A 27,141-nucleotide genomic window follows, 5' to 3' on the forward strand; every position below is an offset into this window, starting at 1 on the left:
GGCACCGGGTGGCAGGATCCTGGGGCCGAGAGAGGACAGGAGCGGTGATGCTGAGCTGTGGGGAGGGGGGGCCGCCAGGGCACTGGGGATTGGGAGTCCCTGGGGGGCTGTCGTGGGTGAAGGGGTCAAGGGCACAGGGGATCCGGGGCAGTGGCCCAAGACTGAGGCCCGGCAGTGCGGAGGGGAGTGAGCGGGAGGGGCCGGGCGCCGGGAGAGGCGGGGCAGGGGGTGCCAGGGTCCCCCCGCGTCCCATCTACGCCTACTCCGGCCTCCCTGAGCCTCGTTGGCATCCCGGCGGCAGGAGCCTTGGCTCTAAAAATAGGTGCCACCGTGGCGAGGCAGCAGATGGGAAGTGGGTGCTGGCCGCCCGCGTCGTGGCACACAGCTGGCATGGCCGGGCTGCCTCCCGGGGGCTGGCCCAGGCCCAGCTGCCCCTGGCAGAAGAGTCTGCCAGTGTGGACGGCGGCTGGAGCCTGGTTGCCCAGCCGGGCTGCAGCTCCACACCGGCCTTCCCACCCCAGTCGCCTTCTCAGGCTCCCTAACCTGCCTGTGGGGGCTCGCCATCCCCTGACGGCACAGGACACCCACGGGCTCCGAGCTCCAAGGGGGTTAAAACGAGGTGGTGGGTAAGAGCTCAGGAAGGGGGGCAGCGTCCTGCTCCCCATAGATGAGCCCCCAGTCCCCCCCACACACTGCTTGGTCCTCCTCCTGTCTGATCCCCCGGCCCAGGCTCAGAGCCCGGGGGCTTTGCCGGCCTCCCCAGGTGGCAGGGGGGTGTCTCGTCTGCTCCAGCCCTTCCCTGGAACCCTCACCCGGACACGTGACTGGTGGCCCCTCAGGGAGGGAGGGTCCCGCCTTGTTGGTGTCAGCCTTGGCCATGCGGCACGTTTTAGCCAGTGGAACACGGGGGGCTGACATTTGCCACACCTGAGCAGCGGTTCGGGGTGTCCGCCGGCAGTTCTCCGTCTCATGCCTTTGTGTGATTCCACGTCCCTGAATGAGATCAGCCGCGGCCAGCCTGTGCCTGCCAATCTGTGATGCGAGCAGGAAGTAACTGTGTGTGGCTAAAGCCACAGAGGTCAGGGGGTTGCTTGTTACTGCAGCAAAGCTGACCAATACACTCACACAGTTGCAAACTTCCCCCATGTTCACTGTCACTTATTAAAATCAACTTTGCTGCAGTACGATTTACATGCAGTAAAAAGCACACAGGCTAAGAATACAGCTGAAAGAGTTTTGACAAATATTTAAGGCTCTGCAAATGCCCCCAGTTGAGATGTAGAACGTTCCAGTCCCTGTGTGCCCCCTTGCATTCAGTCTTCCCACTGACCTGATTTCTATCATTGTAGGATTTGTTTTGCTCTGGAATCACAGGAATAAACCATGTGGCCCGATGCCTTTGTGTCTGGCTTCTTTTGCTCAGCATAAGGTTCCGAGAGCCCCTCGAGTTGCACGTGTCAGTGGTTCACTCCACTGGTTGATCACCACTGTTCAGCCGTCCGTCTGGCGCTGGGTTTCTGGGTTGTTTCCAGTTTTTGACCATCAAAAATGAATAAAACATGGATTTTAATTTCTTCTGGATATATACCCAGGAGTGGAATTGCTGGGTCATATATGGCAAGTGAGTTTACTTTTACAAGAAAGTTTCAAACTGTTTTCTGAAGTGGTTGTTCCAGTTTTCATTCCAATGAGGACTTCTTCTTTTTTATCATTTTTTCTGTCATAGCTGATGCTCTGAGTGTCTCGACTGAGAAACACTTCCTGGTAGATTTTCCCGTGTTTCCTTCTGGAAGTTACACTCTGTTAGCGTTTGTAGACGGGCCCGTGGTCCATTTCAGGCTGGCCTTCTTTCTGTGGGACCCCCGAAGGGCCGAGGTGTCCCTGTACACACACCCAGTGCCGCGGCCCCTATTCTGAGGAGGCGGCCTTGCCCCCCGGGTCCCCCTGGTGCCCTTGCTGAGACCTCCTGGTATCTTGGGGCTGCATCTTCCTCATCCCACATCCCCCCTCCCAGCAGAGGGCCCAAGGATGGGGGTGCAGTGTGGGAAGGACGCTGGAGGGTCTGAACCCGGGTCCCGGCCTCTGCCCGGCAACCCCCCACCCAAGTCCCGACTAACTCGGCTCCCCCAGACCCCCACCCCGACACAGCTGGCTGGGGCGAGGCTCTTGAAGTTCTGCTTTTCTGAGAACCTGCTCCAGGAGACCCCCACCCTCACCCCAACCCCCGCCTTGCCAGCTGGGGCAGGGGCCCTGGAGCCGCTCATTTCCGCTCCCTGGCTCTGGGCTCCCTCTTCTGGGGACTCTGGCCACTCTGAGGTTCTTTGTGAGCCCCCCACCATACCCCTCTTTCTGGGACCCCCCATCAATCCCTCTGTTTCCGACCCTCAACGTGCTTCTCCCTGAACCTCCTGGGGTCTCTGCACTTGAGCACACATGTACATGCGTGCATACACACGCACACGCACACACACACACACAGTACACATGTACACGCAAACACATGCATGAATGCACACACAGTACACACATACACACACACCCACAATACACATGTACACACACACGCACATGCACGCACACAGTACACATGCACACACGCACACACATGCATGCACGCACACACAGTACACACACATGCACGCATGCACACAGTACACACACGTGCACATGCACACATGCAAACACATGCATGCACGCACACACAGAACACACACGCAAGCACACACAGCACACATGCACACACACACATGCACGCACACAAGTACACATGTACACACACGCACACACAGTACACACATGCACACGCACACACATGCATGCATGCACACACAGTACATATGCACACACAGCACACATGCGCACACATGCACACGCAGCGCACACACAGTACACATGCACAAATGTGCACACGCATGCACGCACACACAGCACACACGTACATGCACGCACACACACATGTGTGTGCGCGCACACACAGTACACATGTACACACGTATGCACACACAGCACACATGTACACAGGCACACACATGCATGTGCGCACACAGTACACATGCACACGCACACAGTACACGTGTACACACACGCATGCACACACACAGCACAGACATGCACAAGCACACACACACGCACACACACATGGACACACACAGTACACATGCGCGCACACACACAGTACACATGCACACACGCGCACACATGCATGCAGGCACACACAGTACACACATACACACACGTACATGTGCGCACACACACATTACACACATACAAACATGCACACGCATGCACACACATGCATGTGCACACACATGCATATGCACACACAGTACACATGTACACACACGCATGCACACACACAGCACACACGTACACAAGCACACATGCACGCGCTCACACAGTACACACGCACACGCATGCACACACACAGTACACATGTACACACACACACTCACACACACACCACAGACGTACACAAGCACACACAGATGCACACGCATGTACACATGTACATGCACGCGCACACACACGTACATGCAGCACTCACACACAGTACACACATACACACATGCATGCACACACACACACATGTACATGCACACACGTACACACACCATCTCCAGCCTCCCTTTGGGATTCAGCCCTGATGGCGTTGGTGGGGGGTGGGGACTGCCGTACCCCCTCCTCTTCTGGGCCTTTCTGCGGAGCCTGGACACTCCCTCGGGCAGTGGGGGTCACGGGAGGGGCTGATGCAGAGTGTGACGAGGCCGCTTGGGCTGCTGTGGGGGCCCAACCGGCTGTGTCCAAGCAGAGGGCAGCACTGGGCGGCGCTGGGCGGTGGAATCGGCCAGGCCTGATGGCAGGGGCACGCTGTGGGGTGGGGTCGCCAGGCCGATGCGGTGAAGTCAGAGCCCAGAGCCAGGGAGGAGGGGCCGTGGGCCACAAGAGCGAGGCCGGTGGGCATTCTGGGGTCCAGGAGACAATTTGGTGGAGATGGATTTGGGAAGCTGCAGAAAGAGGTGATGTCAGGAGGGAGAGGATGGTCAGAGCCAGGAGGAGCACCAGATCTCGGGGAGCACCGATGGGGCAAGAACTGCTGGGGAGATTGAGAAGGGTGTCTGGGGCCAGGGGAGCTGGAATGGGAAGTCAGGGACCAGGAAAAGGGGTGTGAGAGAAGGGCAAGGGACTCAGGGGTGGGCGCCAGGAGGGCACATAAGTTCAGGACCAACTTGGCATCTGGGGTCCTGGGCAGCTGCTGGGAGCAGACTCCAATGGAATGTCCTGGAATGATCTGGAAGGGATGAGGGTTGAACGGGATGTGGTGGGTTGTGGGGTCAGCAGGGGGAAGGGGAGGGGGTTTGGTCCTGTGTGCTCGGTTTTGGGGGGCATCCTCTGGGGGTGCAGGGAGTGGAGACCAGGGGGCAGCCGCAGGCAGGGGATGGGAGGAGTGTGGGTCTGGTGTGGCTAAGTCTGTGGATTTCAGGGGGTCATCTAGGGGGATGTGGGGAGTCTGGTGGGAGGCTGGGGAGGGCGGTGTGGGCAGGCGAGGCTCTGAGGCCCGGCCCAGGGGGAGGACGTTCCATCGTGGGGAGGACGGTCCATTGTGGGGAGGACAGTCTGTCATTAGGTTCAGTTTCGGTTCAAAGAACAGAAGACTCCAAACCACATCGGCTTAACCGCAGCTGGGACAGTGACAAGGTGAGAGGAGGGGCCACCGCTCCAGCTCCTGCTCCCCTCGGTGCCTGGAGACCCCGCTCAGCTCAGAAGGGGCTGGAAGGGCTGGGAGGGGGAGGGGGAGAGTAAGGGAGAGGGGGCTGAGGAGGGCAGGTGATGGGGTGTGGTTGGGGTCCCTGCTCTGCAGCTGTAATTGTGCCATTCTGAGGACCGCGGGAAGCTGACAGTGAGGCCCCCGCCGCAGGTCACCCTGTTAAAGGGGCCATGCGGGCTTTTTATTGGTTAATGGCGGTTTTCATGTTGCAGCTCGAGGGTCTCTAACTCAGGGTCACGGCTCCGCCACCCCACCCCCCGTGCCCACGGGACAGAGGCCCTGAGACCTCGGCCCAGGTGGCCCCACAGGGAGCTGGGGTGGGGGCTGCCCCCCACGAGGCCCAGGCCTCCACATTCCTCTTTCAGCTCCCTGGCCTCACTTCGGGCTGCACAATGCAGTGACCCAGTGTCTGCTCTGAGATTGTTAGAGGCTGAAGAAACTGGGGGGGATTGGGTGGGGGCCGGTGTGTGCAAGTCCTGGGGCTCTCTTAGGGGTGCTAGCAGGCTTGGGGTGATGGGCTGGGGGTGGGGCCTGGAGGAGGAGGCAGGGCCTGAGGCCTGGGGGCAGGGCCTGGAGGAGGCGGGGCCTGAGGCCTGGGGGTGGGGCCTGGGTGGGGCCTAAGAGAAGGCGGGACCTGAGGCCTGGGGGCGGGGCCTGGGGTGGGGCCTAGAGGAGGAGGTGGGGCCTGGGGCAGGGCCTGGAGGAGGTGGGGCCTGAGACCTGGGGGCGGGGCCTGGGTGGGGCCTAGAGGAGGAGGCGGGGCCTGGGGCAGGGCCTGGAGGAGGCGGGGCCTGAGGCCTGGGGGTGGGGCCTGAGAGAAGGCGGGACCTGAGGCCTGGGGGCGGGGCCTGGGTGGGGCCTAGAGGAGGAGGCGAGGCCTGGGGCAGGGCCTGGAGGAGGAGGCAGGGCTGAGTCTGGAGGTGGGGCCTGGGCCTGGGGGGGGCCTTGACGAGCTGCCATCACTTTGGTGTCCTTTTCCCTCCAGTCCCTGGGCCCCGTCTTCCCAGCTTCTGAGTCTGTTGTCTGGGCTCTCCCTGGGTCTAGCTAAACTCCCTGCTGCATCTGCTCTTCCCCTTCTCCTCCCCTCCTGACGCGACCACCTGGGTGGGAGCACCTGCCTGGATGGGGGGTGCACAGGCAGCTTCTCAGCCGTCTCCGACCCCGGCCCCTGCCGGGTCCACACCGTGGAGCCCCCCCGGGCCTGGACTTCCTGTGAAGGGTCCTGGGCCCCTCTGACCCGGCCTCTCTCTTGGCCTTCAGGGCCCAGTTTGCAGCCAGCACACCGCTCCCTTCCCCAACAGGCCCCTCCCCGGTGCCCCCCCAATCCCTGCGCGGTGGCATGTCCCCCTGGGTGCCCTCTCCACCCGCAGCAGCCTCTCGGCCCCCGGCCCAGGACGAGTTCTCCTGCTTTGTCTCCGGCCGCGGCCCAAGTCTGACCACGCTGTGTCCCCACGGGTCTGTCCGGGGAGCCCCGACCCCGTGGCGCCCTCGAGCGGCTGGGGGGCGGGAAGGGTCGCGGTCGTTTCTCTCCTAAGTGACAGGAGCCCCTCGCCTTCCAGCGCCTGCTCTTCGGCTTGAATATGAGCTCCTGGGGCCCCACGGCTGGGTCGCTCCACCTGACGTCCAGGTGCCTGGGCATGGGGGCCCTGGAAGTGGGGGCCCCGGAAGTGGGGGCCCCGGAAGTGGAGGCCGGGAAGTGGGGGCCCGGGAAGTGGGGGCTGGGAAGTGGGGGGCCCGGAAGTGGGGGCCGGGAAGTGGGGGGCCGGAAGTGGGGGGCCCGGAAGTGGGGGCTGGGAAGTGGGGGCCCCAGAAGTGGGGACCCGGGAAGTGGGGGCCGGGAAGCGGGGGCCCCGGAAGTGGGGGGCCCGGAAGTGGGGGCCGGGAAGCGGGGGCCCCGGAAGTGGGGGCCGGGAAGTGGGGGGCCCGGAAGTGGGGGCCGGGAAGCGGGGGCCCCGGAAGCGGGGGGCCCGGAAGTGGGGGCCCGGAAGTGGGGGGCCCGGAAGTGGGGACCCGGGAAGTGGGGGCCGGGAAGCGGGGGCCCCGGAAGTGGGGGGCCCGGAAGTGGGGGTGGCCGCTGTTCTGCTGCCTTTGGGTTTCCTGAACCCACAGCTCCCAGAAGCCTCTTCGCTTCGGTCCCCACAGACCTGCCCTTCCCGATGCCACACGGATCCCCACCTTTGGGGGTTTTGCTCACTCAACCACCTTTCACCTTTGGCCTTTCACCTTTTGCCTCTGGCCCAGGGGTTGCTGCTGGAACAAATCATCGCAAAGCAACAGGCCCGTTTCCTCTCACGGTTCTGGAGGCCCGAAGTCCGAATCAAGGGGCAGCAGGGCCGGCGCCCTCAAGGCTCCGGGGGCTCCTTCCCCTCTTCCGGTGGTGGGGTCCCGGGCTCCTGGGCCTGCGGCCGCGTCCTCAGCCTCTGTTACCCCGACAAGGGCCATGTTCCCTGCTACTCACTTACAAAAACATTGGATTTAGGGCCCTTAATTACATCTGCAAAGACCCTTTTTCCAGATAAGGTCAGTTATGGTTCCAGGGTGAGCGCGTGGACGTAGTTTTGGGGGGACGCTGTTCGAGCCGATCCTAAGCCAGGAGCCGGGGGTCAAGGCTTTGGCTCTGCAGAGGCAGGAATCCGGGTTCCAGGACCCCCTCCTGCTGCGGCTCTTACGACAAGCCCTTGGCGCGAGCGTCTCATTCCCTCCACAGGGTGAGGGTGCCGTTATCCCCGTCCTCCCAAGGCGGGGACCGAGGCCCCCAGGCAAGGTGGGTGCTGGGGCTGGGGGCTCGCAGGAGCTAGCCCTGGGCCGGACGCGGGGTACAGGCCGGGCGAGCCATGGGCAGCACGTCTCCGGGGGTCAGTGTGTCCTCCGTGTGCCACGAGCTGCTAACCGGGGGCAAGGCCCCCATCTGCGAGACAGAAGTCAGCACGTCCCCTCCGCAGGCCCGTGGACAGGTCAGGGGAGACAGCAGGCGGGAGGGAGGCTGGACACTGGGGTGCTCCCCCCACCCCTCTGCTGGAGCACAAACAGCCTCAGGGGGCAGGGGGTGAAGTGCTTAATCCCTCAGAGGGGAACGGGCTGGGAAGCCGGGACATGGGGCAGGGGCGCCTGCAGGGAAGGCAGCGGGAGGACGGAGGAGAAAATCAAGGAAGGGAGGAAGGAGCCTGGGAAGATGGAAGAGAAAAGCAGAAGTGGGGGGGCAGAAGGGAGCTGGGGGGAAGGGGATGCCCGGTGCCCCCTGGGCCACACACCCTAACCCCGTTGTACCCCAGCCTGGCCTGGTGCGAGGGGCAGCCGAGAGAGGTAAGGGGTCCACAGCCTTGCCTAGTTGCAGAGAAAATGTTCCCTGAAAGACATTAAAATGCAGCAAATAAAAGAGATAAAAATGGAAATATCAAGGCAGCAACTTCTCTTCTGATTACAAAGCGGGCGCCAGCGGGAGGGGCGGGCGCGGGGGCTGGGCGGCCCTGGAAGGTGCTGGAAGGCGCAGCTGCAGCAGCCGGCCTGGCCTGATAAGGGCCGCGGCGCCTGTGCGGCTGAGATAAGGTCCTGGCGGCCACCGGCGCTCCCCTGCTGACAAACCGGCCTTTCAGACGGAGGAAGCAGAGGCCGGCGCGGCTCTAACCCGGGCCTTTCTAATCCGCTCGCAGGCGTTTAAACGCCGTGGAAAATATGGAGAGCGTGAGCGTGGCCGTCGAGAGGGGCGGCGCTGCATCACCCTCGGCAGCCGCCTCTCCTGGCCCTCAAGTTTCGCTGGGGAGCGAAGTTTTCCGACGCAGGTGGAGGAGGCCCCACGGGGTCACACCAGTAGGGGCGTCACCTGGCAGGCGAGGCCGGGCAGCCACCCAGCCGGCTCCGGGGCTGCAGAGATTCCGGAAGGAAATGACTCCACGTCGGCTCGGGAGGCTCCTCCGGAGCGGGCGCGGCCCCAGAGAGCGGCCTGGAGTGGATGTCGCCCTCTCCGGGGCCTCGGGGCCGTGTTCCCGGGTGGTGCAGGTGACTTTCCTTGCTGAGCGGTCAGCCGCTGGCACTGGACACGGGATCACACAACAAACGCATAATTACGGGAAGGGGCCGGAACGGCACCGAGCAGCAGGCCCCGGGAGAAGGAAAGTGTTCCCGCCACAAGTAGGCCGCTCCACACCAGGCCCACGGCCCCGCGTGAAAAGCCCAAACCCTCCCAGCGGACCCCTGCCAGCCTGGCCTGTCCCCCCCTTCGCTCACCCCCTCCCACCACACGGGCTCCTTCTTTGTCTCTGGTTTGCTTGTTTCTTAAGAACGGACCCCTCTGCCCCAGGGCCTTTGCACGACCGCCTGCAGCCTCTCTCACCCCCACCTACCCCCACACGTGCCCACGAGGTGTAGGCTCCATGAGAGTAGGGATCTGCCTCCATCTCGTCTGCTGCGATTTCCCCAGAGCTCGGGTCAGGGCCTGGGAGGTGCCCAGGCCGTATTTGCTGAGTGGAGGGAAAAGGTGGTCCTGAGGGCATCTGGTTTCACTGCTGGGCGGGGGTGGGATGGGGGACGGTGATGCTGGCAGGTGACCGGGGTCAGTCAAGTGGCAGGTGGAGGGACGTCCGGGCAGAGGGACGTGCTTGTGCAAAGCCCTGAGCTGGTGGAGGGCAGGGAGCAGGCGAGCGGCTGGAGGAGGGCAATGGGGGAGAAGGAAGGGGCAGGGGGCACGCACAGGCCGGGCAGGCAGGGCCTTGGGCCATGGAAGACTTTGGGGCTTTCTCCCCAGAGCAGCGTGAGGGCGTGTGCACCCCCTCCCTGCACAGAGCCCCGGCCCACTGCTCCATGAGTGGGAAGAGAAACCTGCAGGAGCGGCCCCCGTCTGCCCCCCAGCGCCCTTCTCCCTGCGGGGTCCTTGCTGTCGGTGGCAGGGTTGTTTAAACGGCAGCGCATGAGATTGACTTAAGTGCTGCAGGCACTGCACAGGGACACCGTCGGTGCGGTTTTGGGATGCGAGGGGTGAGGATGATGGCAGCCGGGACCCACGAGCCCTCACTCTGCATATCAGCAACTTGAACCCCGAGTTCGCTGAGGTCGGCTTGGACCTTGGGGTGGCAGCTCTGGGCCCCGTGCTGGTCCACCCCCTCCTGCTTGAAGGGACTCAGATACACCCCACATCGCAGCCTGTTTCCTCATCTGCAGGCAGGCGTCACTCTGGGGACTTCCCAAAGTAGGGTCCTGTGGCTGCCCAGGCCCCCAGCCAGCTCCTCGCCTCCTCTCTCCGGCCTCCTGTGTCCCAGGGGGCAGACGGAACGTGGCCTCGTTTCCTCTCAGCGATGCAGACACAGGCGAGCACGTCCGGAGGAAATGAGTTCCCAGTCACGGGGCAGACGAGCAAAGCTCCTGTTCTCCACGTGTGTGTGCCAGGGGAGGACCCCCTGGTCTCGGAGGCCTCAGAGCCTGCCCGTCAGGACAGCTGGGCCCTGGCCGGCGGAGGGCAGTGTCCCTGCGTCCACCCTCCTGGCCGTGCTGCACGCATGTGGACGTGGTGCCGTCCGCCTCCCTCGAGGCTGGTCTGACTCAGCCCCGGCTTCGTTTGTAGCAGACGCCAAGTTACGCCGGCCAGAGCTCACGGCGAGTGGACAGGGAGGCAAATATCAGCGACGATTAATAATCATTACTTAGAGTAACATATGCACGATTGAGAATTATAGTAGGAAGACCCCTGTCGGGACTGGTTGTCCAGTGGGGCGTGCGGAGCATGGTCAACCCAGGCGCCTCCCCCAGGCCCCTCCCTCTGTGCCCCCCCCCCATTTCCTTATCTGCAAAGTGGGTGAATAGTCCTGAGCTCGCAGGAGGTTGTGAGGCTAAAGGAGACGGCGGCGCCCACGGTGCATCCGGCACAGCAGCACGTCCCTGGCTGTGGGTGCAGCCACTGGCACGTCCCTGGCTGTGGGTGCAGCCGCTGGCACACACTTGGTGGCACCCAGTGGAATCAGGGGGGAGTGAGCGGCCGAGGAGGCGGAGTCCCAGGTGCTGATGCCCAGGGGGGTGGGCACTGGTCCTGGGGACAGTCCGCGGAGGGGGGGGGGGAGAGGGGGGTGCGCCGCGCCGTCTCCTCTGTCCGTGGTGCTGAACCACCATCTCACTGGCAGACGGTGCTTTCCCCTAACCCTGGGAGCCAGGCACCCCCAGCCAAGCTCTCCCAGGCATTCAAGGCCAGAGGAGAGGAGCGAACATGGGAGAGAAGGGCGAGCAGAGGGAAGAGGGCCAGAAAGGGAGAGGGGAGCCAGAGAGACAGAGGCAGAGGCCGATGGGAGAGAGGGGGAGGAGAGGGCAGCAGATGGCAAAGGAACCAGGACAGGGAGGTGCCTCCACGGAGCCATTGCCAGGGGAGGAGGAGAGGAACCCCGGAGCTGACACCGTTTCCAACACTCTTGGTCCTGAGGAGAACACTTCTCACGTGGCTGTTTGCCACCATCGCCGTCCCCGGGTGGGGTCCATCAGCTTTCCATCTCAGGGGCAGAAGCAATGGAGGTGCGTATCAGGGTGGGGATGTTAGACCCAGGAGGCCACCCGTGCTGGTCCGGTGCACCCTTGGGTAGCCCAGCCTTGCTGGCCAGCTGCAGCCTGCTGGTGGGGCGCAGAGAACACATGTGTGGGCACACAGCCCTGGCAGTCGCCCCCTCTTCCACCGGGCCTCAGGCCCTCAAGGGGACCGGTGATCCCTGAAATGAAGCAGCTTGGATGGACCCTTTAACGTCTCCCCTACCCAGCCTCCCTCTAGAGTGGTTCAGCCATTCCCAGGAGCACTAATGTCAGGAGCACCCAGAATGCCCCGGAAGGAGCATTTGCAGAAGCTGTCTTGGGGAAAGGGCTTCAAGGGAGGAAACCAGCAATCCCTGACACCACCAAGTAAGGCATAAGGACTCAGCTGTTCCTGCAAAAGAGGGGCTTTGCAGAACTGCAGTTTCAGCTCATCTCCTTTGTGTCTTAGAAGGGGTCTGAGGTAGGGGACTGGCATTTCCTGGAAGGACCCTTACCAAACTGGGAATTAAAACCTCTACTTTGTTTTCATGGGCACACAGCATCCATCCATCATCCACCATTTGCCATCCATCATCCATCTACCATCTATCCTCCCATCCATCCATTATCCATCCCTCCATCATCCACCATTCACCATCCATCATCCCTCATCCATCCATCACCCATCCACCATCCATCTGCCCATCCATCCACCATCCATCTACCCATCCATCATCCATCTATCCACCCACCCATGCATCCACCATCCATCCATCCACCATCCTTCCACCATCTATCTATCCATCCTTCCATCCATCCATCTACCATCTATCCATCCATCATCCACCCATCCATCTTCCAACCACAGACATCTGCTGAGTGGTGGCCTGCGCCCGGCACTTCGCCAGCCTTTAGTGAAGTACAACAATGAACAGCACTTCCCCTTCCTGGCTCTGCCCACAGAGAACTTCCAGCCTGGGGTGAGGCTGCAGGCAGGGGTGCTCCCACCCTGGGGAGGATACTGTGATCCTCTGGGGTGCAGGCAGGAGACACCAGCACTTCTATTTGAGTGTATTTTTTATCCCTTCTCGTTGTTTAAACAACTCTTCTGTGTATCTGTTTTAGAAGGCTCAGGGGCATTTGCTCAGACACATCAATCTGTTGAGGTGAGCAGGAGTGGCAGACAGTTCTGGCTGTTGGTACAGTACCTCGTTCTCCTCCTCCTGCCTCACCCAGCCTCTTCCGTGGTGCTCTCAGGGTGACATTTCAAGAGGCAGAGGAGGAGGCTGCCCAGCCTCTGGCCTCTGGAACCTGTGGACATGCCCTCCACCACATCCCACTGGTCAGATGAGTCCAAGGCCAGGACCGACGGGCGGGGAAAGTCTCCGCTGCTTCCCGGAAGTTGCAGCAAATACTTCGTGGCTGCATTTCGCCTGCTGCAGGGGCCGCAGTGCCGGGAACAGCGTTTGCTCAGTCTCCACACGTTTATCGAACGCTTGGCTGTGGAACAGACAGGAGGACAGGAACAGTGTTCTGGGAAGAGTGATGGGCTCCTGCCAAGGCATCGAGGCTGGGGCAGCAGGGCAAGCCCAGACCACACAGGCATTCTGAGCAGCCGCACAGAAAGGGAGACAGGTCTGAGGGGCCTGGATTTTATTCCGAGGGCGACAGGATCTGGGAAGGCTTCTAGGCGGAGAGTGATGTGATCAGATTTGGATTTGCGGGAGGCGAGAGTGGAGGACAGAGGACAGTTAGGAGTTGACGGTGAGCCATGGGGGGAGCGAGTAGGGCTGTGTGGGGAGGAGGGAGACGCTGCGGAGGGCACATGTGGGGTCCGGGGCTGGGCAAGTGAGGAGGGTTCCCCCAGGGAACACCAGGGAGGGGGCACGGGGCAGCCCCAGGCTCTCACGCCCACCCCATGTCCCCCCTCCTCCCTACTGCCTCCTTCCCCACGGCCCTTCTCGGGACCTGCGGGAGCCACACAGCCCTGGCCCATCCAAGGAACTGGGCGTCTGGCTCCAGCACAGAAAGAAGAGAGGACAGAGAGCTCTTTGGACCAAGGGAGCCACTGGGGAGAGCTTTAAAAAAGCAATTAAACAGAAAATAATTAAAACCAATTTAAAACGAACAGTGGTGGGGATTCTGGGGCTCGGAGGGAGGAGCTCACCCGGAGGATTTTCTCCCGGACCTTATGGGCAGACGGTGGATGGGCAACAGCTTCGCTGAGGACACTGCACCTGCCACCCGGGAGCATCTCACCTTCTGAAGGACACACATGTGCTCCAGAGCCCGGGTGGGGCAAAGCCAGGACGGGAGGGGTGCGTCTGCCCCCAAATGACCCTCCAAGGTCATCGCCGGCCAGAGGGCCCCTTCTCGAGGTGGGGCCACACCCGGAGAAGGCGTCTTTTCATACATTTTAAAAATTGTAATGTTTATTAGGGGACACATGCCCACAGCAGCAACAGAACCTCGACGAGCAGCCAAACCACCAGCGTGGGAAGGCAGCAGTTGGGGGTGAAGGGTGTCCCCCCAAAAGACAGACCCAGGTCTCACTCAGAGCCTGTGTCTGGAGTCTGGGAAACAGGGCCCTGTCGACGTCGTCAGCTGATGATCCAGCAACGAGAGCAGCCGGGGGAGGGTGGGCCCAAGCCCAGCAGCAGGTGTCCTGTGAGAGCTGCACAGGGGACAGACGGGGAGACCCCAGAGGAGGCCCCGAGACGACGGAGGGAGAGGTGGGGGACGTGGCCACAGTCTTGCCTGGGAGGAGCCTCCGAGGGCCTTTGCGGGGCACGGCCCTGCAGTGCCTCGACTCGGCCTCGCCTCGGAAACTGTGAACACCCACATTTCCGCCCAGTCCTGACCCCCATCCACGGCCACCTCGGGGGAGTCACACAGCGGAGCGCGGCCGCCCCAGAAACCCTCCTGGGAGACCCGACCCCAGAGCTCGAAGAGCCGCCTCCCAGGCTCAGTGCCCAGCCCAGCCTGGACGCACGGCCATCTCGGGCCCCGTTTCCTTTGTTCATTGTCTTGAGGTCCTGGGGCCACATAACAAAGTCGCACAGGCCAGGGGCATCAACAACAGGGACGGACCCTCCCTCAGCACTGGGCGCAGACGGCTGACATCAGGGTGTGGGCGAGTCCTTTCCTTCCAGGCCCCCGCCTTGGGGACTGGCCTTCTACAGCTAAAGCAGTTATCAATATTTAGGTATTTCCATGCAGGACGGTTCATTCCAAGAGGAAATCTGGGGCCAGCTGTTTGGAGCACCCTTTGCTCGGGCTGCCTGGCGCCTGCCGTCTTCCTGGAGCCTCGTGGACCAGACCGCCCTGTGTCCCTCCTGTGTGCAGCCCCCACTGACTGCTCTTAAGCAGACCCCTTCCCCTTGTGTACACGACACCCTCAAATGCCTCAAATCTCTTCCCCGTGCGGGATGGCGGGTCAGGGCACGCGCAGGGGCTGTCCCTCTGTGGGAGGGGCAGCCAGAGGAGCAGAGCGCGATGGGACTGACCACTCACCGGACGCAGCGTGTGCCAATCACCGGGCTCCTTCCCGGGCCTTCCTCCCAGGAGCCCCTCTGGAGTCCTGTGGGCTTGGAGGTGCAGGAGCTGCAGCCCCCGCCGGCCAGGCTTCTCCGTCCCCGTGGTGTCATCAGCCGCAGCGTCCCTCCATCACCAGGGTCACCAGGAGCTCGGGCTTGGGAGAACAGGGACCTTCGGGCGCCTGGCTGGGTCCTGCCCCCGCGGGTGAGCCGAGTGCGTTGGGAGAGCTGAGCTTGCAGACGTGCTGCGATCGCACTGGCTTTCCTTCAGGGCCAGCTGTGAGCCGCCGCCATGATCAGGACTTCCCTTGCCCCCCTGGGTGGGTACCAGTGTTCACCCCGCACCTCCCCGCTCCCAGGGCCTCGGAGGCAGGCCCGACTGGCCTGAGGAGCGCCCCCGACCTTGCCAATGACGGGTTCCGGACTATGCTTGGGAGGCTTCCAGGAAACGCTTTCCTGTCTAAGGGAGCACCACCAGAAGACAGACCCGTTTCTCCAAGTGACCCATGCGTGATGTCCGGAGCTGCTACAGCCGTGTTGCTACCAGCCTGTGGAAAGAACTGAAGGCTGATGAGTTCACTGGCCATGGCCTTGAAGATCCTGGCCGGAGACCCAAGGCTCCCGGATCAGAGGCAAAGAACTTTATCCTCGAGGCCCGGCAAGCAGCCCGAGTTTCATGTCCGTGCTGGGTCCCCTGTACCTCCAGCCCAGGTAGGTGCTTGGCCTGGGTCAGAGCTTAGCCCAGGGGGCTGCTTGGCCCAGGGGCTGCGATGCGGTGGGTTTGCCTCACACTGAGGATCTGTCATGAGGGGCTGCAGGCAAATTTGCCTGACCTTGACCTCAGTGGGGGGGATCCCCTTTCTTATACTGAACAGCAAACACACCTTCCCTCTGCTCTGGCAGGAGACGTTCTCTCTCCCGAGGCCGTTCCCTAAACAAGCACCCCTGAAAGCTAGTCTGTGACGAAGGCTGTCAGCGGTCCTGCCTGCAGACGGGCCCGTGGGAACGTGCCCCCAGCACCTGGTGCCGCGTCCAGGGTAGAGCCGGGAGCGATTTTGGCTTCTGGTGGCGTCGCTGGCTGCCGGGTCCACCCAGCCTGCATCTCCGTGTTGCTCGTGCTTGCCTCTTGCAGCTCAGAGCTTCCCCAGGCTACGATTTCACCCTCATCCCCTGCCACAGATTTCCTTCCATCTCACCTCCCACTAGCCGTGTGATTTGGGCAGGTGATTAAAACCCTGCTTCTCTCTCCCAGCTGTGGCGAGGACCCACTGACGTGTTGCTGGCTCAGAAGACAGGTGTTTTCTCTGCCCTGCTTCCTTCCTGCTCAGGTGGACGCTGAGTCCACTTCCCAGGTGCTCTCAGGGCAGCCGAGTTAGTGCAAGTCTAGGAAAGAGGAGCCATCTCATCCCCTGCTCTGGGGAGCTTTTATGTCAGGGAGAGGCCAGGGGTCCCGGCAGGGGCAGGGATGAGGGGGGCTGTGAGGGGGCTGTGGACCAGCCACCGTGCATGTTGTGGTGTCCCCAAGGGGTTGGGCAGCTTTCCGTCGGCCTCCCAGGGAAGTGTCTGCTCAAGTCCGTTCCCACTTTTCTTCCTAACCTGCAGGTGTGGTTTGTACACTTGGGGGAGGGACGGTCGCTGGGGTGGGAGGGGAGGGGTGCCGCCGCCGTCTCCCCAGCCGCCCCTTCCCAGGCGCCCCCGCCCCACTCCCCAACCCAGCGTCTCCAGCCTATGTCCGGTTAACTGGGGCCTCGCAAACAAAGGGCTCCTGGTGTGCCCCACGTCTGTGCCCACAGCGTTCACAACGCACTCGCGTGGTCGGGGCGTCCTGCAGCAAAAGGACCGGTTCAGCGCCGTCTGGCCGAGGGCTCTGCAAACCTCCCGGCCGCGGCTGGACAGACCGGCTGTTAACGTCTTGTCCAGGTCATGTCCTGTGATGCCACCGTGGGAACCGCTGGCCTGGCCCCCTGTGGACCCCCGTCGTGTCCACACGTGCACCCACCTCTGGTGCTCCCTGCAGGCCTGCCCGTTTGTCCCCTCTGCCCTGGGGGTCTCGGCCCTTGGGAGCTGACACCCTGCACCAGTTGGGGGTGGGAAGGTGGCAGTTGGGTCCCATGCACATGCTCAGAGGGACCCCTCTGCAGCTCCAGCCTCCCAGCCCCCAAGCTCGGAGCCCACTCCCCTTCTCCGGGGCTGGGAGCCCGGCCCATGGCCTCCCCTGCACTGCTGCCGGCTGGCTCGGCTGCGTCACGTGCCGTGGGTGCCAACAGCTGGGGAGCGTAATTAAACGCCACGGTGCCTGGTTCCACCTGGTGAGGAATTAACAACAAAACAGCAAACACAGAGGAGGCGGTGCCTCCTGCTTCTCCAAGAGGGGACAGTAGCCCGAGCCCCTGGCTGCTCCCCGTCCTGGCTGCTCCCCCCCACTGGCCGCTCCCCCCAGGGCCGGATCCCCCGAGCCTTCAGATCCTGCCTGTCCCCCCCAGGGCCAGGGAACAGTGTGGCCCTTGCTGCCTTCCTGCTGGGAAGGTGGGTCTCTGACCACAGCGTGTCTGTGTCCACCAGGTGGTGATAGCCCTGTCCACAGGTGAGGAGGCTCAGGCTCCAGAAGCTTCCGTGGCCTCATTCGTGTCACACACGTCTGCCGAGCCCCTCACAGGTGCGTGCACAGCCCACACACGCTCTCAGGAGTGCAGGGGAAGGAGCGCCAGATGAGCCTCGGAGGAGCAGGGGCCCCCCTGGAGGCGCCTCAGCTTTCTGTGGCAGCAAAGGCAGGGCAGGAGCCCGGGAGCAGAGCCGGGAGGAGAGGCAGAGCGAGATCAGGGTCCCCAGCTTCCCGGACCCTTTGCACCCGGATTCTGTGCGCTGCAGAGGGGCCCTCGGGGAGCTGCAGGGCTGGGCCTCAGGGGACATTGTTCGCGGTCACATGCTAAGGAAGAGGCAGGGCTGGAAGCTCAGTGCGGGCTGTCCGGGCTCTGAGCCAGCGCCCAGGTTCCCCCAGGAAGCAGAAGTCCAGAACCAGCCAGAGAGGGAAAGGCCGGTGGCCACACACACGGCCCAGGAGAGTCGGTGTCTGCCAGGCAAGTCGGTGGGCTTTGAGGTCCACCTGTGCACACCGATCGATTCCTTTCAAGGTTGTTTTTAACTAGTAACCCACGGCTTCCAAAAGGGGTTTGGGAAATGCAAGCAAACGATGGAAACAGCAGGTCAATTGCATAGATTTTCATACTCCCAATTAGCCTCGAGTTCTGTTCTGAGCTTCCCGGTATCTAAGGCAAAAAGGGAAGCAAGAAGGGATTTGCTATGTTAGTTTTGTTTTTTGCAGTTTTTGTCAGGAAATTGTAGGCAAAGTAGGATCATTTGTGGAAAGAACAATCTAAGCTGGACAGGCCTGGGATGGAGCCCCAGCCCCCGACCTCAAGGGCCTGCCTGGGCCTAGTTTGTGTCCCGCGAAACTGGAGTGGTGGGGACGTCTGCCAGGCTCAGGGCTGCTGCCGGCCACAGAGCGCGGTCCAAACCGGTGCAGCTGCTCCACGGGACGCGCCCTTAGGAACCAAATAGCCTCTGCTTTTTCTTGGTGGAAAGGTTTTTAATTATGAGTTCAATCTTATCAGAATATAGGTCTTTTAAGGGTTTCTATTTCTTCCCATGTCAGTGTTGGTAATTTGTGTCTTTCAAGGAATTTGTCCATTTTCTCTGGCATAAAGATTTGTTGGCATAAAGTTGTTCAGAATGTACGCTTATTTTCCTTTTAATGAACATAGGATCTGTGGAAATGTCCCGTCTCTCATTCCCGATGCTGGTGATTTGTGTTTTTTCTTTGTCTTTACTTGAGCAATTGAGCTAGCAGTTTATCAATTTTACTAATCTTTTCAAAGAACCAACTTTTGGTTTCCTTGATTTTTCTCTATTTTTGTTCATTTTCTATTTCTTTGATTTCTGCTCTCTTTTTAAAAAATTATATCCTTCAACTTTTAGCTTAATTTTCTCTTCTTTTTTCTAAATTTTCAAGGTAGAAGCTTAGATTATTTATTGTAAACCTTTAGAATTTTCTAACAAGCACTCAAAGCTATGAATTTAATTTGAAAAAATGCTTTGGCAATAGCCTACAAATTTTGATGTGTCATGTTTTCATAATCATTTAGTTCAAAATATTTTCTAATTTCTATTGTGGTTTCTTGTTTTACCTATGACTCATTTAGAAATTTGTTGTTTAATTTCCAAATGTTTGGGGGGATTTTAAAGTTATCTTAATGTAATTGATTTCTAACTTAATTCTATTGTGGTTGGAGAATACAGTCTGGATCATTTTAATCCTTTCATCTTTATTGAAACATATTTTATGGTGAATGACCCATATTATAAACAAAATTTTATTTGTTTTTAATCTTAACACTATTAAATGACAGTTCAAAATTATAATATTGTCTACTTAACAATATAAACAATTCATGTAAATTTATAGAAATAAGACAAAAGTGTTTTCTCAATAAGAGAAAACACTTTTATAAAATTATTTTTAGTTGTGGTAAACTATACATGACATAAATATTTGCTTTTTAAGCACTTTAAGTGGACAATTCTTTGACATTGCTACATTCACAGCACCGAGTTACTTTCACCACTCTCTCCAGAGTGTTTTCATCATCCCAAACCAAAACTCAGTCTCACTTAGCTGTCATTCCCGTCCCCCATGGAAACCGCAACTCTGCTTTCTGTCTCTACGAATTTGCTTATTCTAAATGTGTCATATAAGAGACATCATGCAATGATTGCCCTTATGAGTCTGGCTTATTCCACTCAACCTGATGTCTTCATGGTTCGTCTGTGCTGTAGCCTGTACCAGCACTTTTTATGGTTGAAAATATTCATATGGTTGAAAATATTCCACTGAATGGAAAAACCACATCTTGTTTCTCCATCATCTCTTGGTGGGCAGTTGGTTTGCTTCCACCTTTTGGCCACTGTGAATAAGGCTGAGCTGAACATCGGTCCACAAATATCTGTTCAAGTCCCTGCTTCCACTTGTTTCGGGCCTCTACCTAGGAGCGGAATTGGCAGCTCATACAGGGTTTAATTTTCTGAGGACGCACAAAACCGTTTTCAACAGAGGCTGTACCATGTCACATTCCCACCAGCAATGTACAACGGTTCCTATTATTTCACATCCTTGCCAACACTTGTTATTTTCATTTTTTAAAATAATGGCCATCCTAGCAGGTGTGAAGTGGCATCTCATAGAAGTTTTAAATTTGCATTTCTCTAGTGGCTAACAATGGTGAGCATCTTTTCATGTATCTGTTGTTCATTTGATTATCTTCTTTGGAGAAATGTATGTTCAAATCCATGGCCTGTTATTTAAATTTTTGTTGAATTGTAGGAGTTTGCTATATATTCTGGATATTAAACCTTTATCAGATACATTGTTTCTGAATATTTTCTCTCAATTCTGTAGGTTGTCTTTTCACTTTTTCGCTAATGTCCTTTGATGCACAAAAGTTTCAAATTTTGATGAAGTCTGTTTTATCTATTTTTTATTTTGTTGCTTGTGCTTTTGGTATAAAATCTAAAAATCCTTTACCTCTACCAGGTCTTGAAGATATTTATATTTTCTAAATAATTTTATAGTTTTAGCTCTTACATTTAGGTCACTGACCTATTTTGAATTAATTTTTGTATATGGTGAGAAATAGGGGATTTTCAGTTGTCCCAGAACCATTTGTTGTTTCTCTGTGGAGTTGACTTGGTGCTCTGTTGACTCTCCATTGGTCATAAGCGTGTCGGATTTGTCTCTGGACTCACAATTCCATCCCATCGTCTCTGTGTCGATCCTTACGTGAGCACCATCCTGCTTTGATTACTGTAGCTTTGCAGTAAGATCTCAAGTGAAAAGGTGTGAGCCTTCCAACTTTGTACTTCTTTTTCAAGGTTGTTTTGGCTTTTTGGGGCCTCCTGAAATTCTATATGAATTTGAGGATCAGCTTTTCCATTTCTGAAGAAATAAAGCTACTGGAATTTTGATAGGGATTGCATTGAATTTGTAGGTAGCTCTAGGCAGTATGACATCTCAACAACATCAGTTCTCCCAATCTATGAACATGGGATCCTTCCCATTTGTTTAGGTCTTTAATGTCAGCATTGTTTTGCAGTTTTCAGTGTAAAAATCTTTCACCTCCTTGTTTAAATTTATTCTTACGTATTTTATTCTTTTAGATGATACTGTAAATGGAATTGTTTTCTTTATTTCCTTTTCAGTTTGTTCATTACTGGTGTGTAGGAACCCAAACGACCTCCTTGTTGATCCGTATCCCGTAAACTTTTCTGAATTCGTTTATTAGCTCTAGTAGCTTTGTTTTGGAATTTTCAGAATTTTCTCTATATAGGATCATATTATCTGCAAAAAGGGAACATTTTATTCCACCTTTCCAATTTAGATGCCTTTCATTTCTTTTTCTCCTGCCAGATTTCTCTGGCTTTAACTTCCAGTACGGCGTTGACTAACAGTGGTGACAGCATCCTTGTCTGGTTCCTGATCTTAGGGGGAAACTTTCTGTCTTTCACCACTGAGTATGATGTTAGCTGTGGGTTTTTCATAAATGCCCTTTATCATGTTGAGAAAGACCCCTTCTATTCCTAGGTTTTTAACTTTTTTTTTTTTTTATCATGAAAGATACTGGGTTTTGTTAAATGCCTTTTCTGCATCACTTGAGATGATCATGTGTTTTTTTCTTCCTTTTATTAATATGGTGATTGATTTTCTTATGTTGAATCATCCTCGCATTCCTGGAATAAAACACCACTCGATCATGGTGTATAACCTTTTCAATAGACTGTTGGATTTGGTTTTCCAGCATTTTCTTGAGGATTTTTTGCATCTATATTCATAAGGGATATTGGTCTGTTTTGTTTTCTCATTCTCTCTTTGTGTGGCTTTGGATCCAAATTCTGGCCTCATGGAATGAGTTGGAAAGTAATCCCTTCTCTTCTGTTTTTTGGAAGAGCTTGAGAAGGTTTGGTTGTTCATTCTTCTTTAAATGTTTAGTATAATTCAGCAGTGAAACCATCGATCAGGTCCCAGACTTGACTTTGTTAGAAGATTTTTAATTCCTGACTCAATCTCTTTACTTGTTACAGTTCTGTTGAGATTTCCTGTTGCTTCTTGTGTCATATTAGGTAATTTGTGTCTTTCAAGGAATTTGTCCATTTCATTCAGGTTTTCTAATTTGTTCCATGTAATTGTTCATAGACCTCTCTTATAATCCTTTTTATTTCTGAAAGGTCAGTAGTACTGTCCCCAGTTTCAATTTTGATTTTAGTTATTTGTGTCCTCCTTTTTTCTTTGTCAGTCTGGCTAAAGGGTTGTTGATTTTATTGATCTTTTCAAAGAACATATTTTGGTTTTATTGATTCTCTATTGTTTTTCAATCTCTATTTCATTTATTGCTGCTCTAATCTTTACTATTTCCTTCCTCCTACCAATTTTGGTTTAGTTTGCTCTTCTTGTTCTAGTTTCTATATGTGTAGAGTGAGGTTACTGATTTGTGATCTTTCTTGTTTTTCTAATGTAGGCATTTGGAGCTATACATTTCCCTTGAGCACGGCCTTCACTGCATCCCACACGTTTTGGTATATTGTACTTCTGTTTTCATTCTTCTCAAGATATTTCCTAACTTGCCCTGTGATTTCTTCTTTGACCCATTGGTTGTTCAATAGTATGGTTCTTCAATTTCTATATTATTTGTTCATTTCTCAGTTTTCCTTCTGTTATTGATTTCTAGCTTTATTCTACTGTGGTCCAAAAAGATACTTCGTATGATTTCAATATTTTAAAATTTATTACAATTTGATTTGTGGCCTAACATGTGGTCTATCCTGGAAAATTTTTCTTGTGCATTGAAAAGAACGTGCATGTGCTATAGTTGGATGGAGTGTTCTGTAAATGTCCACTTGTCTAAGTGTTTAATAGTGTTCATGTCCTTTATTTTAGTATTGTTCTTCAGTTTAGATAGTCTACCAATTACCAAGCAATCTATCAATGTCTCCGTCAAGTATTGTAGACTGTCTATTTCTCTCTTCAGTTCTCTCAGTTTTTGCTTCGTACATTTTGGGTTCTCTTGTGAGGTACATATTGTGTTTATAATTGTTTTATCTTTCTGCTGGATTGAACCTGTTATTACATATAGTGCCCTTCTTTGTCTCTTACAGTCTTTTTTTACTTAAACTCTGTATTATTTGACAATAACACAGCCACTCTGGCTTTCTTTTGGTTACGTTTGCATGGAATGTGTTTTCCCCGCCCTTCCACTGTCAACCCTGCTGTGTCTTTGTACTCACGTGAGTGTGTTGCAGCAGCACTTGGACGAGCCTTTTCATCCGATCTCCCGACCTCTGCCTCTAGGGGAGTTGAATCAGTGGACGTTTAAGGTAATAACTGAGACAGAAGGATTTACTCTGCCATTCAGCCATTCGTTTTCTGTATATCTTGTAAGTTTTTGGTTCCTCGATTATTTCATTACATTCTTTTTGTATTTAGCTGGTTTTTGTAATGTACGATTTTGATTTCCTTCTCTTTTCCTTTTCTCTGTAATATTTAGTTATGTTCTTAGTGGTTACCTTTGTAGTTACAATAATATCTTAAATTAATAACCTATTTTAACTGGTATCAACCTAGTTTCAGTAATATACAACCTCTCTACTTCTATATATCTCTGACCCTCTTCGTTTATATTATTATTGTCCCAAATTACATCTTTTTACATTGTGTACCCTTTAACATAGATTTAAATGTTATTTTACACATTTGCCTTTTACATCATATGGGGGACAAAGTGGTACAAACCCAAAGCACACCAATACAAGATTTTGTATTTACCTATATAGCTGTCTTTACCAATATTCTTTACGTCCTTTTATGGCTTCAAGTCACCGTCCAGAGTCCTTTTATTTTGACCTGAAGGATGCCCTTTAGCATTTCTTGTAGGGCAGGTCTTTGGTAATTAATTTTTTCAGCTTTTATTTTTTCTGTAAATGTTTTAATTTCTCCTTCATTTTTGAAAAAAAAATAATTTTGCCAGATATAGAATTCTTGGTTGATAATTTTTTAAGGACTTCAAGCACACTACCATGCTCTTTCTGGCCTCTGTGATTTCTGATGAGAAATCTGCTGTTAACCTTATTGGGGATCCCTTGTCTGTGACAAGTCACTTCTTTCTTGCCACTTTCAAAATCCTCTCTTTGTCTTCGAATTTTCTTTTAAGTTAATGGTCTTTTTATTGGAAAAAAAAGACTAGCATTTACAACTTGGAGTGGACGGAAATTGTAGTTTCTTGACTGCAGTGTTGATGGGTTGCGCTCAAGTCCAGCTCTGCCGGCACCAAGTTGTGGCTCAGGAGGTTTTAAAAGCAGAGTCCAGAGTTGCTCCTGTGGAAAAGGTTTCTCTTTAAAACCGTGCGTGGACGGTGGCAGCCCGGCCCCGTTCCACCGCAGTGCACTGCCGACAAATGAGCCCACACGCAGGCACCTCGGGCTGCTTTGCGACTGCTTATCCTTCAACCCACTTTTAAAAGTGTTTTCAGTAAACCAGCGATGACAATTTAGGCTAACATGTTGAGCAGAACCCTTTTGGATAGGTTTTTAATTTGTTTTTTCATTTTTCATTTTTTAACACAAATGCCTGACTGTGCTCAATCGTCAAGCTGTGTGCATGAAAAACTGACCAGCCCAAACCGTGTATTAATCATTTGCAAACGGAACTTTGAGGAGCCCACTGAGTGCTTCCTTATCATTAAGGCAGTACAAATATCTATATTGTAAAACTAATGTGTAGGTTGATCTTTAGGGGACAGGACTGCAAACCAATGCATGCAGATTTTTTTGTGTGTGGACAGAAGGAATTTTGGCATTCAGTTTTGCTATACAGAAACAGAATGAATAAACAACTTTTTTTTTTTTTTTTGCAAGAGGTAAGTAGAAGATTCAATTTGATTCTACTAGAGGGTGGAAAGAGGAGTTGAAAGTAGGTGTTCATTTTGCATCATCATCTGTACGAATTCCTCGTAGATGACTTGTCCATCCCCGTCAACATCTGCTTCTCTGATCATTTCATCTACCTCTTCACCTGACAGGCTTTCTCCTAAGTTTGTCAGGACGTGACGTTGCTCTGCCACACTGATGCAGCCATCGCCATCCTTGCCAAGGACTCGGAACGCCTCGCGATTTCTTCTTCACTGTCCATGTCTTTCACTTTTCTAGCCATCATGGTCAAAAATTCCTGGAAGCCCATGGAGCTGTCACCACCGGCATCCGCTTCATCAATCACATCCTGTAATTCCGCCCCTGTTGCTTCTGACGCGGCAGCCTCCTGACGGCTCTGAGTTCCTTTGCCGTGATGGTGCCGTCGCCGTCTTTACCGAATGGGGGACGCTTGCCCGAGTCGGGCGGCCTCTTCCTCGGTCGGCTGCTCAGCTGCGGTGCGAGTGGCGGCGGCTGGGCCGGCGCAGGGCTGTGGCCGTGGATTCGGGAAGTTTTCAGGCATCATTTCTTCACGCACTTTTTCCGACCCTTGTTCTCTGTCTCTCTGGGGTCCTTCTGGGGCTCCGGTGTTGTATATGTTGGTCCACTTGATGGTGTCCCACGGGCCCCTCAGGCTTTGTTGATTTTCCTTCATTATTTTTCCTTTGTCTTCCTCCTAGTGGATAATTCCTGTTGTCTTATCTTCAAATTCTCTGGTCCTTTCTTCTGCCTGTTCAAACCTGCTGTTGAATCCATGCAACGAGCTTTTCATTTCCATTACTGAACTCCGCAGCTCCAACCTTTTATAATTTCCATCTCTCTATTTTATCCAGACACATTTTCCTAATTTCCTTTAGTTTTTTGTGTAAGGATTCCCTTAGCTCACTGAACATATTTAAGATGATTGATTTAAAGTCTGACTAATAGTTCCAATGTACGAGCTTCCTAGGCGGTGGTTTCTGGCAAAGTCTTTTTTCCCATGGATGGACCCTATTTTCCCGTTTCTTTGTGTGTTTTGTAACTTTTTGTGGAGAACTGGACATTCTGAGTATTGTCATAACCCTGGGGATCTGGTTCTCCCACTCCTCTGGGATTACAAGTGTTTTTTTGTTTCTTTGTTTTATTTGATTTTGTTGTTGAGGACTGGAGCCCTCAATCTGTGACTTTTCCAAACTATTTTTGCTCCCAAATGAGGAATGGGAAGTGTCAAGGTGAAAAAAAAATAGGAGCTGCCTCTTTAACATTTAAATCTTGCAACATTTCTCTGAGTCCCCCTCACCCCCACCCCCAGGGATCTGGAACGGCTGATCCAAAGCCGCGACCTGCGATCAGATCTCCTTCCCCTGGGTTTTGGAGGATTCGGTCCTTGCAGCTCAACTTGGCCCCAGGAGCCGGGGCTGCCGTTCCGGCTGCTGCCTGCCCCGCGGCTGGGGGTGGGGGTGCTGGCTGCTGCAGGAGGGTGAAACTCAGTGGTATTGACTGTGACTTACTGGCCTTTTCCTCCAGCTCCTCCCTGGAGGCTGCTTCGGGGTCCCCCCGGCCCCGGAGTTTCAGAGTAGTTGATGCGGACGGTTCCTGCCGGCTCAGTGCTGCGTTGGTGACAGGACCTGTTTCCCGGAGCCTCCGTCTCTGCCGTCCTCCCGCCATCCTCCCTCCCTCACCGTCAGGCTTGAAGGTACTTTTTTGCTGAATGTAGAATCCTAGGTCAATGGTTTTTTCTTTGTAACACTTTAAAGATGTCATTCCATTGTCTCCTGGCCTGCATTGTTTCTTATGAAAAATCAGTAAAATTCTTCATCTTGTTCCCTTGTACCCAGTGTCCTTTTTTTTCACCAGTCGCTTTTTTATCTTTGGTTTCAGCAAACTGACTATGATATTCTGAGGTGCGGTTTTCTCTGTGTTTATCCTGCTTGGGCTTTGCTGATGTGCGGGTTGGTATTTTTCTTCACATTCAGAAATTTTACAGTTGCTGTATCTTTGAATACTTTTTTTCTGCCCCAATCTCTTTTATTTCTTCTGGGAATATACATATATATATTAGTTAGATTCTTGGATATTTCCACACAGGTCACTGAGTTTCTTGAAAATTTTTTCAAGCGGTTTTCCCTGTGTACTTAAATTTGGGTTTTAAAAAAATCTATATTCAAGCTCACTAATCATTTCTTCTGTCACTGAATGGGCTCATTCGGTGCTGTTTCATTTCAGAGATTGTGTTTTTCAGTTTTAGATTTTCCATTAGATTTTTTCCTATATTTTCCATTTTCTGTCAAGATGACCTGTCTGCTCACTCGTCTTCCTTTCTTTTGAGCCCTCCTCTTCTAAATCCAACATCTCATCATCGCTGGCTCTGTT

General features: G+C 54.6%; 1 pseudogene; it reads right to left on the reverse strand.

Moving 5' to 3' along the window:
- Window positions 1-24,767: 24,767 nt before the first annotated feature.
- LOC119518589 lies at window positions 24,768-26,436 on the reverse strand (annotated as a pseudogene).
- Window positions 26,437-27,141: the final 705 nt, after the last annotated feature.

The sequence above is a fragment of the Choloepus didactylus genome, chromosome 22, assembly GCF_015220235.1.
Source record: "Choloepus didactylus isolate mChoDid1 chromosome 22, mChoDid1.pri, whole genome shotgun sequence".
Classification (NCBI taxonomy): Eukaryota; Metazoa; Chordata; class Mammalia; order Pilosa; family Megalonychidae; genus Choloepus; species Choloepus didactylus.